This window comes from Gouania willdenowi, chromosome 5, assembly GCF_900634775.1.
Source record: "Gouania willdenowi chromosome 5, fGouWil2.1, whole genome shotgun sequence".
Taxonomy (NCBI): Eukaryota; Metazoa; Chordata; class Actinopteri; order Blenniiformes; family Gobiesocidae; genus Gouania; species Gouania willdenowi.
Window position 1 is genome coordinate 37,280,334 of NC_041048.1, and position 13,010 is coordinate 37,293,343.

The following is a 13,010-nucleotide window of genomic DNA, read 5'->3' on the forward strand; positions in this document are numbered from 1 at the left end:
ATTGTGTAATTTGCCTGAAATTATGACAAAACGACCATTGACATCATATGTTACATTTGAACAAACAAAAGGGAGATTCCTCTTAATCAGTATAGCGACCCCTCTGGCTTTAGAATCAAAGCCTGAATGGTACACTTGTGAAAACCAATTACACGACAGTTTATTAAACTCTGTGGAATGCAGATGTGTCTCCTGTAAAAAGACAATGTCCGGTTTAAAGGTCTGAAGATGAGCAAAAATCCTTTCACCTTTGACCAGATTATTAAGTCCCTTCACATTCCATGTAATAAATGTTGTAGAACAGGGCCCACTTGTTTGTATTGGATTAGAGGAGGTTGCCATGTTCACACTGAGTATGGGCAATCATGGTGGAGAAACATCTGTATGGAGCAAGTGAGTGCAGCCAAGTAAACAAAAAAAAGAAAAGAAAACACACAAAGTGCAAAAAAAGAACTAAACCGTAGGTTTTTCTCACTCCACACAGGAAGAGACAGCCTCAGCCCACCCCCCAATGAGCCTCGATGTAACATGTAACTCGTTCTAACACTTTTACCTTCAGCAGGGAACAAAATATTCTAAAATTACTTATCTGACAAAATATGGTATAACATTAAATACTGCCATCAAACTTACTACTTTACAATATGTGGGTTAAAAGAGAACAATTAACAATTCACATTATGAACCAATGAGTACCTCATCATTATATTATATTCAGCCCTCATCCTATCTGCCATTCTTCACCAGATGCTTCATGGTGTAGTCCTGAGCAGCTACTGGATCAATAAAGAACTTCTCCCTTCAAGGTGAGGAAATCCTCAGTTTTGCGGGATACAGCATACCATATCTAACATCTTGACAGATGCTGAGCAACTCCTTCACATCCTTGAACGCCCCTCTCCTCCTCACTACTGTAGACGGCAGGTCCGGAAAGATGAGGATCTTGTCATTATTGTAGAGCAGGGGGCCGTTCCTTGCCGCTTTGCGGAGAACCTCCAGTTTTTGTTGGTAGTAATGAAACTTAACAATGAGCGGCCTGGGTCTCTGTCCTCTCACTGAGGCTGGTTGTAGACTGCGATGCGCCGCGTCCAATGTGGGGGCCACATCCAAGCTCTAAAGTTCCTGAAGTAGCTTAGCCACACAAGCAATAGGTTGTGTCCCGACCTCAAACTGTTCTCTTACCCCAAGTATTACGTTGCAGAGGCGTTGTCTCCCCTCCAGGTCCTCAATTTTATCCACAAGGGCTGATACAGTCTCTTTCAAACGGTGAACCTCTTCCTCCAAAACCACCAATCTATCGGAGTATGCATTTGTAGCTTCTTCCAAGCTAGTTAGCCGGGCCTGGTGGTCGGAGAAGCTAGTGGCTAGCGGGTCTATTTTAGCACATAATTCCGTCCGGACACCATAAAGTTGCTCTTTGAACTGACTGCGGAGGGAATCAATTGTCTCGTAGAGCGTTTGGCACTTGGATTCTACTTTTACCTCCAACATAGTTATCTTTTCCACAACGGTTTTGTCCAAGTTAGCTATCGCAGCCATTAGCTTAGCCATAACCAGGGATGTAGCAGCAGCCTCGGCAGCTTTAGCGAGTTCCGCCTTTTTGGAACCTTTAGATCCAGACATTACGAAAATGATGTTTCACACGGCACTAGTATTTGCATTAAGGTATCAGATGATGGCAGGTAGCGCTTAAATGTCAGATAGTAACGTATTTTCATAAGAAAATCGGTGAAACCCTGCAGGGCAACAATGCTACACATCCTTACATGTCGCTGCTCACGAGCGCCCCCCGTCCCTGTAAATATTTATGAGTTTCATTTATACAATGATTTATGTTTTCTCGTTCATTTTTACTTTGTCCAAAAGGCCGGATTTGGCTCCTGGGCAATGAGTTTGATACATGTGCCATAAACAAACCAGAACAAAAAGGGCATCAAGCAAATCACTGTCTTCCTTGTTTGGCAAAGAAAATCAAGAAATCACCATAAGAATGAAGTAACAACACTTCTTAAATATGAGAAATGTAGCTTCGAAAAATGGCAAAAGTTACGGCAACATTTTTGCATTCTTCTACAAACAGTGGTTAATAATCTTTTTCTGCTGCGCCCCCCTTTGAAGAATGAAAAACTCTCATTGCAACAAAATATCAAAAAAAGGGAAAAAAGTGACCTGCTTTGAAAAAAAATTAAACTTTTTCTAGTTTTCATGCTTAAGGTTCAGCAAGGCCATTCTATCGCCCCCCAGTTTGAGAACCTCTGTTCTACAGGATTCCCAATCCGACAATGCAATCCATTGACAATGGCATGAAATGTGTTTCTGTGAGTTTTATGGATCAAATGAGCACATGTTGATATTCTACTTGGTCACTTTCTCACCTAAAATGTTTTCAGAACTTTCACAGGTGGAGAATTAATGGAGTTATTTAGTCTCAGTGTGCTTCAGGTTTTTGTCCTTGTAGGTTTGAAATGCATCTTGGGAAACTTGGAAGTATACTTCAGTGGGAACAGTCATCATCCTAATCCTCCTAACCATACTTACAGTATATAGTATTCATAGACACTATATACTTATTGAGTGTGTAGTGTATAGTAAATTAGTATGCATTTTCGAACCCTGCCAAAGTCTTTATTTGTGGTAAAAGAGCTGATGGGGATCACCTGCAGCTATAGGAACAAACACTGTAGTAGACAAAATAATGCAAAGTAGAACAAAGCATTTTTGTTGCATGTTTTTGTTTTTAAGAATTTCGTCTTTTGTTTAATGTGAACGGCTGTTTTTAGTGTGGTTTCTGTCTTAATTTGTAGAGCAAAGCTGAATTTAAGAAAAGAAAGTAGAAATTCAAGCTTTATTTGGGCTTAGGTGGGTGTTGACAGTGTTCACAGTGTTTTGATATAGAAAACAGTGCTGAGATTTCAAAGCAGAATGTCATAATGGTGCAGTTATTGCAGACCTGAATCAGGGGACCCCCTGTGAGGCACAGCATGTTAATAATGAGCTGAAATGTGCAGCTATAGCTCATAAAATAATGATATATCATCAGATTACTAGACATAGACTCAATCCATAGAGATACACATTGTCTGATTACTAGTAGAATGTATTTCAAAGAAAACAGTTCCACTTATTTATCATCTGTTGTAACGTTATCACTACCAAGCTCCTCTGTTGCTCATTTCCTCATCTTTTATGTTGTAATGCAGTGGTTCGTAACCTTTTCAGCCCACAACCCCCAAAATAAAGGTTCCAGAGATGGGGGACCCCCACTGTAATTGAAGGTGGTTGAACACAGATATGAACATTGAAGAACAGTCATGTGGAGACAGGGTCATCTATAAGGGGGAATCATCAAAAATAATGGTCCATTGTTCTATGAATCTGTGATAACCACATTTATTTATTCATCTGAATAATATCCACTGTTATCCAGGAAGTTTATTATTATTTGGGCCATAGTACAGTATATAGTCAACTTAAAGATGTCAAATTGTGTTTTAATCAGAAATATAATGGGTTGAAAGTGACCAAAAATGGTGGAAAAAGTGGTGAAATGGGATTTTAAAAACAACAGTAATTGGTTAAAAGTTACAGAGTGGGCAAAAACTGACAGAAAAAGTGTTAAAAAGGGTTCGAAATGTCAATATTGGAACAATTAGTTTAAACTGGTAAACAATGGGCATGATGAAACGTGAATGCGGTTAAATTGGCAAAGATAAGCATGAAATATGGGGAAAAGAGGTTAAAAGTGACAATAAAGGGTCAACATGTGCAACATTAGGTGGAAAAAGTGGTGGCAAGGGTTTATAAGTGCAGAAAATGTCTTGAAAGGCATTGAAATTTCATGGAGAAATGGCAGAAATGGGACTAATGCAGCAAAAATGCATTAAAAGGAGCAAAAATATGGAAAAAAAAGTGATGAAAATAGGTTAAAATATGTCACGTTTAGTGTAGATGCAGAAAACGGGTAAAAATAAGCAAAAAAGTTTCTTGAAGGCATCTGGCGACCACCTCCCAGTGTCTCGCAACACCAAATGGAGTCCTGACCCCAAGGTTGAGAACCCATGTTGTAAAGAATGCATGTCACCATCTGAACCAGATACCGTTTCTGCTTCACTCTTTCTTCTCTCAGGAGAATAACCTGGAGTTGCACGAGTACAGCTGAAGGTCAGAGTTGATCTTATGGTTCTTTACAGAGGCAGTTTTGACCTATTGGACCCCATTTAAAATGCATGGCTGTGTCCTATTATCTCAGCATCAGATGATGTTCTGCTGTGAGCCTTGAGTACGCTAATGGACAAATCCTTTTCAAAACATTCAAAAACAGTTTCCATCTTTATCTAATATGTACTGAACACTTTTCTTTCCATTCTAATGCACTTTATATACGTATAATACTGAACAGCCATGTTCTTGTTGGAATTTGAGTCATTACATTAAATTACTTTTATTTATTTTGACAAGCAAAATTGACTTTAAATTTAATTTAATTAAATGTAGAACTTTCTAGAGCAAACAAATGGGATTATTTTTTTTTAACTGATTGTACTGATTCATATTTGTGTTTTTATATTGTATTTGTACAGAGTTTCAAAAGCAAACAATGGGCCAGTCCCTTCCATACAACATATTTATTTTCTATAATATGCACTTGCAGAGTGGAAGTAGGTTAAATTTTAACTTATACATTTTGTCTGATATTTCATGATGGAATGCTATCGGCACCTTTTTTTAATTGGATAATGTAGAACCATCTTATAATACATAGATCTAATATAGTCAGCTTTTGCTTAAAAGTAATATTTGTAACAGTTGGTGAATTTCACTGTTCATTTTGTTGACTAAAAGTTTTCTTCAACTATTTTTTTTAAGTGACAATAACTAGACTATGATTAATAAAAATAAATGAATAAACATGTTGGCGAAAACTAAAAATACATTTATATTTTCGTGACTAATAAAAAACTAAAATGTTATTTCGTCACATGGGATAAAATCCAACCAGAACTCAAGTAATTTATTTATTTTAGTCGACTATAACTGTAACAGATATAGTCGACTACAATCTTAATGTCATTTAGTTTAGACTATAACTAAACTGAAATAGTCCTGGTGACTACATTTTGACTAAAACTGAGTAGTATTTTAGTCAAAAGACTAAGACTGAAACTAAATAAAAATGGAACAAAGTTTCAAATATCACGTTTGTTGTCTTTAGATCCTTTTTATTAGACTGACCCCTAGTGGCCTCAATGTAAAATTGCAATCTGAGAAGCCACTAGCAACGTGAGCTAATAATAATAATAATAGTAACAATAATACATATTCTATTTTTCATAAATTGTTTGCTCGCCCAGAATAGAATACACGATAGATGAAAAGCAATCTGTTTAATATTGCTACAAGATCCAGTTGTGTGTAATTACAGTGCTGTTATTATAATCTTATTTTGTTCTATTTAGATTTACAGTTTATGTTTAATTATAGTTCCTTTAAAAGTTGCATAGAGTTGGTAAGTTGGTTAATTAAATCATATTTCATCATATCAATGATCTACAATGGATCGTAGGAACAAAATTAATCCCTGATATAATTGGTCACTGTCAGTCTGTTGCCATGGTAACTAATAGACATTTCACACAATAACCGGAAATACTCAATTGTAGAGTATGCGAACTTCGGCTACAATGTCAACACAGCAGAAAGCCGGGCAATTTAAAATGGATCAGAGAGTCTACACAACTTCCCTCACGGATTCGACAAATATTAGCTTTGCCGATGTGGCAAAAGTCGTGGGGCCCACCCCCTATTTCCGGTAATTTCCAAATTTATGGGAACATAGTCGTACGATATATCATTTCAAAGGTAATTCAATGTAGATTACAATTATGCATTGCACAATTTGATTAGGGGCTCGGGGACCCATCCACATTTTTTCTGTAATTTCTAAATTTATCTGGACATAGTCGTGTGATACATCATTTCAAAAGCAATTCAACGTAGACTGAGATTTTACGTCGCACAATTTGATTTGTTTTACTCGGTGGAACTGAGTCATTTGACTGAATTCTCTGTAATGTGATAAGTCGCTCCAGTGATATCTGTCATTGTGTCCTTGAACAAGACACTTCACCCACATTGCCTAGTATGAATGTAGTGTGTGAGAGAGTGTTGGTGATGGTTGGAGGGGGCAATGGCGCACTATGGCAGCCTTGCTTCCACCAGTTTGCCCCAGGGCAGTTGTGGCTACAATAGTAGCTTACCACCACCAAAGTGAAAAAATAACCCCGTAAATCTATAAAGTGCTTTGAGTGTCTATGATAAAGCGTTTTATAAAATCCAATGCATTATTATTATTATTACAACAACGTAGCTATGGATTTAGATACAGCGATATGAGGCAAGGAATGCTGTTTACGCCTTTAACTTAGCTGTGGCAAAATATTGACAAACTGTTACAGTAATTGAAGAAGACAACACACCACTTTACCATGAAGACATAACGTTAACGTTAAAGGAGGTGGAATTTCTTTCTGGTGTGAAGTGTCTGCTGCGGACATTAGTACTTCCCTTTTTAATAGTAAACGTTGATTCTTCATCCCGCCGAATAGCCTGAACCCATTTTTGTCTGCTTCACCATTAACAGGGAAGGAATGGAACGCTGCTTTTGGGAATTACAGGCCGGTACGCTACAAGAACTCTTGCTCGTTGCTTGCGCAATCTTTGTTGTTTACCCGTTGCCCTGACCGCAACAGGAAGCAAGTTTCCACAACGATTGCGTATTTCCGGTACAAAATACGGAAGTTGTGTAAAAGGTCTATTTATTAACAGTATACACTTGCTTCCACAACTCCATTGCCGTAAAATTCAAGAAACAACGCTTGTTAACTGCCATTGCACTTCATATTGTTGTGTCATAGACGTCGTAGTTTCATGTTTGTTGTAACGCGGATAAAATATGCATTAAAAATAAAACATGAGGGTAGCATAAAATTATAAATATCAAAAGATTATTTATAATTATTTGTATTGTTGAATTTTATTTAAAAAAAACCTCCAAGTTCATGATGAAGTTGTTTAAAACATATTCATGGTTAAATTATTTGATGTTACTGTATATCATATCAGTTAATTTATTGTGATTTACCTGTGAAAAGTGTTTGTTCCTACTGAGAGAGAGTCCGTGAAGGCAACACAGGTGCGGTCAGAACCCGAAAGTTCGGTTTAGAGCAGCGCAGACAGCGGCTAACGAGTTAGCTGGTTTTCCGTGATGTTTTGAGTAACTTGTGCCGTGGTTTCATCGTTGAGAAGAAGCTACTGTTGTGTGCACGGATTGAAATGTGTGAGAAGACACAAGGGAGATTCAGCATGAAGCAGCTGGACTGTGTTTTCATCGTGGATTTTTGGATGTTTGAGCGAAGCTAAATCAGCCCGCTCACTGCTAAGACTGCTGTAGGCCGCAGTCTTCCTCACCTGTTGGGACTTAAAAGCCTGCAGAAGATCGTTACCGGACAGGACAACGACAGAGAGACTCCAGATAGTCACTCACTCAGAGTGCCTCTGACTGCGTGGGAAACGGAGACAAGTAGGGATGTAACGATTAATCGTAAGGCAGTTAAAAATCGATTCATAGGTATCACGATTGATATCGATTTTCTGAAAATTGAATCGCAATACTTTTTTTACTTTTTTTACTTTTTTCCACAAGTGTTGGCGGCGGGCGGAGTCTGCTAATACTTTCTTTCTGGCCGCCTTCTACTCTTAAATATGTTAATAAATGATTCATTGCCCCTTTAGCACAGAAAGAATATCTGTAATATTACTTGAATATCTGTATAAGTCACGTTTTTCTATTAGCTCTGTCTGCTAGCATAGCTTCTCTTCTTCACTGCAAGAATTTCTGCATGCCAACCGACCACTGTGTTACCAGCGCCCTCTGCTGGTCCAAACAAATATGACGTAAATCAGTGTAATCACGTTTTTTTTTTTTTTAAAGTCCAATTGTTAAGGCACAAAATACATTTTCAGTTGCACTTTTAAAAAGAAAAAGAACTATTATGCAGTTTTGCATTGTTTATTATAGAACCAGAATTTAAATTAATAGGCTTCATTTTCATTTGTATTGTTCCTTTATTTATTTCATTCAAGATTTATTTTTAGTTAAATTGCATTGTTTTGAATAGTTTATCAAGGGATTCTTTTGACAATGAAATATAAAAGGAAAATAATACAGTATTTTCTAGTTTTTTTCCCAAAAAAAAATTTTGTCTACAGTCCCATTTTGTAAAATAAATCGCGAGAGAATCGTATCGTGAACCCAGTATCGTGAATCGAATCGTATCGGGAGTTGAGTGAATCGTTACATCCCTAGAGTCGTTGTGGATCAGGTGCGGCCCACGCACGTTCATCGCCTCTGCACTGCTTTACCTGGAGCGCTGAGTTGAGGAGAACCTGTTACCTGGACTGATCTGGTGGGAAAAACACGTTTGCACAAGGTATGGAGCTTTATTTTATTTCTGCTCTTTGAGTGAAACGGCCAAGGTGTTTTAGGCCTCCACGTGCACGAGCATCGATACAGGCCTGCAACGTCGGGTGTATTGTGCCGGTGTCACGTAACCAAATCCAATAAACATATAAAACACGTGTCCGTTCACTTTTTAAACAAAAAGGAGTTATTGTTTTAAAACAAAAATTCATTTTACGGCAGTGCGCATTTGCGCATGCGCATATACTCTACACGACACAGGTTTTAGGATTACTTTTTTGTGCAGTAAGTGGGCTTTTTCTGTTTGAATGTCCTGTGAGCTGGGATTAATTTTACAGTTGGTATATTGCTGTACTTGTGACAAATTACATGTGAAAATTGTGGGGATATATTTGTGGATCTAAAAAATACGTGAAAATTTAAGAAATACATAAAAATTGTGGTTCTATTTATATATAATTTTGAGACAAATCTGTCCCCAGATATTTTACATGTATATAGTGCCCATACATGCAGCAGCTATATTTTGCCACCAGGTGGCAGAAGAGATTTACTTTTCCATGACATCATGTGCTCCATTACTTGTGAACTTTACAACCACGTGGGTGGTGTTATACAAGCCGAAATAGCTCAGTTGGGAGAGCGTTAGACTGAAGATCTAAAGGTCCCTGGTTCGATCCCGGGTTTCGGCAGCTGGGAAAGTATCTTTTTGTAACTACTGTTTCCATGTTTTTAAAATCATTAGAAGTAAAAAAAAATAATTGTGACGTTATTAAGAAAATGCACGATTACTACAAAAAAAAATTGGGTCCTATAAAATCCGTTTTTTTTTTTCACTTTAATTAAAAGTGTTTTAATTTATTTATTTTTAAATATTTATGATTTTTTTTTTGTGAGGAAAAAATAAATAAAACAGACCTCATAATTAAACACAAACGTATGTCAAAAATGAAGTAAGATACAATTAAAAGGTAGCTATAAGTTGTAGTGGCGTGGATTATTCTGACTGCTCCTTTTTAATTATTTATTTGTCATATAAAGATTTGAGAACTGCATTGATGTCACCCAAGGGATCAATGGTTTACTGAATCTGATCAGGTTTAATGATGAAGTTTTTATCAACTTAGTTTAAATTAACCTAATTTAAATGATCATATCTTCTGTAGCTCTGATGAGATTTTGTTAGAATATAACATTCTACACATTACTGCGGTAACAGAATTGTTCACTCTTTTCCCGCTTACGCCCGACCTTTCCCCAGCCTCCCAGCCAATCAACACTCAGAAGACATGTAAACAAAGACACACATTGGCAGAGAAAGCTGCACGTAACCATGATGCCTTCTCGGCCATGGGAAATCTCAGCATCAGTTAACCACTGAATACACAGGGACGTGAAGGCGCGTTAAGCCGCTCCGTCCAAAATAAGGTCAACCATACGTACTCGCACACATTGAAAATATCCTCGCATATGCAACCATTTTGGTCGCAGTTTCGAGCCCAGTAATGACACAGTAGATCTCACCCCTCTGCACAACTGTCGCAACACATTTTTCAGACATCACGATGAGAATGGCTTCACTCTTGCCCTTCTTTTCAGTGTCTCACTCTTTTTTAAAGTAAAGTTTAGTTTACCCTTTCTTATGAAAGGCAGTTGACGGTCACAATAATATGTAATATAACTGTTTATTTATTGCAATTTGTATAAAACCTGCATAGCTGTCTCAAAAAGATTGAACTGCATATATCTGCAGTTAATTGCCATAAAATGTAATATTGGTCTACATTGGTATTGGTTTTTCAACTAAATAATAAAATAGTATCTTAAAAATGTGCTGTTATTTGAGAAAACACATTAAACATAAATATGTCACTTTTTCTATTACGTATATTTACATTTAAGTACTCAACTTTATTACTTGAGTGAAAGTATAGATACTCATTGTCAAAAACCATTCCAATACAAGTAAAAGTAGTTCAGCCATAATATGAAGTACCGGTATTTTCATAAAAATTACTAAAGTATTGAAAGTAATAAAAATCTTAAACAATTTTCATTATAATAATTGCAAATAGGAAAACACTGATGCCCAATGTGTCACATGTAGTACTTTAATACAACTCAACTGGTGGGTCGGGACCCAAAGGTGGGTCGCAGACCTGTACTGGGTGGGTCACGGACAGCTGGTCAAAAATGCATAAATAGTTAAATGAATTAATAAATTACTTACTCATATGATAGACATGTCTTTTAACATGCATGTTGCACAGGAAAGTATATAGATTTCTGTTTTTTTTAAAAAACAACAACATATATGTGTGTGTTTTCAACAGCTATTTAAGAAAAACTAAATTTGGTTGGTTGAATTAAAAAAAATAAAATTGGGTCGCGATTTAATGATCGTGGCAAAATGTGGGTCCCAGGGTGACACCAGTTGAGAACCCCTGCTCTAAAACTTAGCGTGGGGTTTGATGAATTACTTAGTTTGTGTTAACATTGCATTACACAAATAAAAGTAAGTCTGAGTTTCAAAAAAGTACTTTGTAACGAGGGCATGCACTATAAAGTATTTGTGTTTGAAATGCAGTTAAGTGAAAATATCCCCCAAAAATTGCTCAAGTAAAGTACAGATACCTGGAAATACTATTTCAGTACAATATGGAGACAAAAATAATTTTGTTAAAATAATTTTTTATTAATAATTTTAATAAAAATTTTTTTTAAACATTATTAAACAATTATTAAATTGTTTTGTAAAAACACAAGCATTTTACAATGACTTCTATTTCCAGGTTAATGGGACCAACTTACAATATGTTTAGTCATGTAACCAAATATATTTACACATGATGGTCTCAGTGGATATTGGCTCCTGCTTAGAAGACTGTGGGACATTTGGATCCACTAAGGGACATTGGATGTTCTGACTGTGCCTCAGCTGTTCTTTCCTGTCTGAGTTGCAGCCAAACGTGTGTAGAAAAGCAAAGGAGGCTGAGTCCAAATGAGCAGGAGCAGGCCACAAGCATGTGAGCAGGTCGGGGATTTGCGTCATTCCCATTGAAACTTGAATGAAAGGCCAAATGGCTCTCTTTTGTGCTGTGCTAATCAACAGGGCATTGGAAATGGCAATAAGCCGGCAAGGTTCAGAGAACTGACAACATGGGGGGAGGGACTGGGTAAAGAATACAGAAAGTGCAAAATGTTCTGGTTTTCAGCTTGTTTTTTTATGGCTACAAAGAAGATTCAACAAATGCATTGTGTAGTTGTGCCCTGGAGGGTCCCCGTAAGTCCATTACCAGAGCGCTGGCCTTTGGTTTACCTGGTTTAAATGTCCTATATCATGCTATATTAAGACCTTCCAAAATCAACTACAGCCACATACAGTATGGGTAATATTTTGCAAAATAAAATGCTAATTTATTAAGAAATGTTACTTGTTTTCTTTCAACCCGGAAGTTGAGACGCACGGGTTCTCGGAGCGCCACCTCTCCCCGTGTGAGTGCCTCCCATTTCATGACGTAGCCCTAGAGCCCCGGCACCATGGGCAACAGGCACGCCCACGAAACTTTGTAAACAGGTCCAGAGAATGTATTTCAAATATAAAGACAGAAGTGAGTATGGCCAATATTTTACTAGAGGCTTGTTTTACTTATGGCTGTGGCCTCTCCATCAGTGGGTTTTATTGTGGGAATCGCTCTGGTTTGAAGATGTAATTTTCTGGACAATCCATTTTGGAACTGGCCAAGGTTCACCAAGCCATCTTCTGTAAAGTGATGGTCACAGACTAAAGGATACTGGATGGTGTTACATGCTCCCAGAGATAAATTCCAACCACTTTTGGTGAGTACACTCTTTTTTTTAGGAAGTTTGAACAAATTCCGAGGACTTTTGCTGTCAAACAGGCATTTTCGGTTACCAGACATTGTCTTTTTGTACAAAAACAAAGACAGTTTCTTTTCCCTGTGCAGACTGAATAAGAAAGGGAAACTATCCAAACAGATGTTCTTCGGCCGCTCGCATGCCTCTAACACCAGAGAGAATGGATGTGTATGTTCACCGTGGAAGGGCGGCACCAGCAGCAGGCACTTCCTGGAGGGGACGGTTCAGAATTCTAGTGACGTCTCAGAGATGCAGGAAGGAATCCCAATAATAACTAGAATTTTTGCATTTCCTGAAGAAAATGCAAGTGAGGATGCATGTGCTAGCCCACGTCGCACTACATTAGCATAGTATTAAGCTAGCAATAGCCTTAACGTTGTAATAACTTAGCAACAATTGCTAAAACCAGTTAGATTGAAAAGGTTGAAAAAAGGCTGAAAAAGGTTGAAAAGGTTGAAAAAGTTTGAAAAAGTTTGAAAAAGTTAGCATTGCGTTAGCGTCAGCGTTAACATTGTGCGAGCATTAACATTGCGCTAGCATTGTGCTAGCATTAGCATTGCGCTAGCATTAGCATTGTGCTAGCATTAGCATTGTGCTGGCATTAGCATTGTGCTAGCATTAGCATTGCGCTAGCATTAGCATTGCGCTGGCT

At 37.5% G+C, this 13,010-nt stretch overlaps 1 non-coding gene across 1 annotated transcript; it reads left to right on the top strand.

Moving 5' to 3' along the window:
* The first annotated feature begins 9,098 nt into the window (after positions 1-9,098).
* Positions 9,099-9,171, top strand: trnaf-gaa (transfer RNA phenylalanine (anticodon GAA)). The gene has a single exon. It is a non-coding gene; the product is annotated as a tRNA-Phe (tRNA).
* Positions 9,172-13,010: the final 3,839 nt, after the last annotated feature.